We start from the raw sequence: 1,662 nt of genomic DNA, 5'->3' as shown, positions 1-1,662 counted from the left end.
AATAGAAAAGTGAGGCTCAGAAAAGTGATTTGTGCAAGGTAAACATTGTGGATGTCTGTCACCCTTTTTGGCTACCCAAGATCTGACCTCTCTTCCTCCTTATTCCCCACCTATGTGCCTTATTGGGAAGCAGAGCGTGCCTTTCACTGTAGAAGCTGAAATTTCAGATATTTTCTCAGCTTCTCCATGTGACCCCGACTCTGCAAATTAAATATTCTCCAGACCTTAAATTGGAGCCAGAGACACAACAAAGTGAGGACTAAGGATATTTCTCCTTAGGCCTCCTGGTGACACTGAACTACATATTATCCTTTTAATAAATTACTTTTCTCCTTAAAACCTGCCAGAATTGGGTTTTGGTGTTTTCAACTAAGAAATTTGACTCATATAGTCACAAAATAAATAGCAAACCTGCAGTGCAATGGATAACTTTTGTGTGGCCTTTCTTGCCATGGTCTTATAACTCCCACTTAAGTGATTGGGTGGGATTGTGCAAATAAGGTAATTGTGTCCCACCAAAGGGATTGGTCAGTTTTTCCATTCTGCTAGGCTTAAAAGAGAGCTAATTCCAAAGCAGAGAGAGGATCCCACCACCACCACCAGGGAAGAACAGCTAGGAGCAGAGAGCACAGCCTTTGGACTCAGGATCTCTGAGCTGAGAAACTCCTGGAGCCAGGAGACAGAGAGAGAGGGAGCGAGCTGTAACACGGAAGACAGCAAGAAGCAGTGGCAGGAGAGACCAGCAGCAGAGACTGGCAGCAGACGGTCTGGTGGCTTCCCGGCTCACAGAGTGAGGAAGCTGAGTGGCTTTGGGTAGGAGGCTTGCTGGAGGAGTAGGGTGCCTCTGGGCACTTATTGACAGAGCTAAAAGAACTTTGCACTTGCCTGAGCAGGGCAGAGGCCGAGGGGCTAGAGAGAGATGTGCCTGTGAGCATGACTGGGAAGAAGCTGTCCTGATGGAAGAACTGTATTCTGAGCATTCCTGAACCTCAGGAACTTGTTATAACCTGTTACCTCCCTAATAAACCCCATAATCATGAGTATTATCTGTGAGTTGTGTGGCCATTGCAATGAATTATCCAACCCAGCAGAGAAGTAGTGAGTGCGCCATGGGAGGGACAGTTGGTGTCAGAATTGGAAAAGATGGCGGACAGAGGAGGCATATCTGACCCCGACCTCATAGGAATCACCCTTGGGCTGTTGATCTTAATTCTCCTTCTCCCTTGTGAAGTTAGAGGAGGTCAGATACCGCCCCTATGCTGTTTTCATAAGAGCTGAAGCTGGAACCAAGACTTTGAACTTCTAATTCTAGTGCTCTTTTCATATGAGTGGAGCCCTGGTAGTGCAGTGGTTAAGAGCTTGGCTGCTAACCAAAAGGTCAGCAGTTTGAATCTACCGGCCACTCCTTGGAAACCCAATGAGGCAGTTCTACTCTGTCCTATAGGGTCACTACATGAGTCGGAATCAACTCAACGGCAATGGTTTTTTCATGTGACTGTTCTCCACTTTCAGACAACCCACATTTTTTACGTTACATATTGATAACTCTAAAATCACCCTTTGTTCACCAAATTTGTACTTTGGTGTATCAGCTGATTAGTGAGTATTTCAAGTGACTGCATGGTGGGGCACATGTCAGTGCAATATTCAATTTCAAATGCA

This window comes from Trichechus manatus, unplaced genomic scaffold (assembly GCF_000243295.1).
Source record: "Trichechus manatus latirostris isolate Lorelei unplaced genomic scaffold, TriManLat1.0 scaffold00016, whole genome shotgun sequence".
Taxonomy (NCBI): Eukaryota; Metazoa; Chordata; class Mammalia; order Sirenia; family Trichechidae; genus Trichechus; species Trichechus manatus.
Note: the sequence above shows the minus strand (reverse complement) of the source record.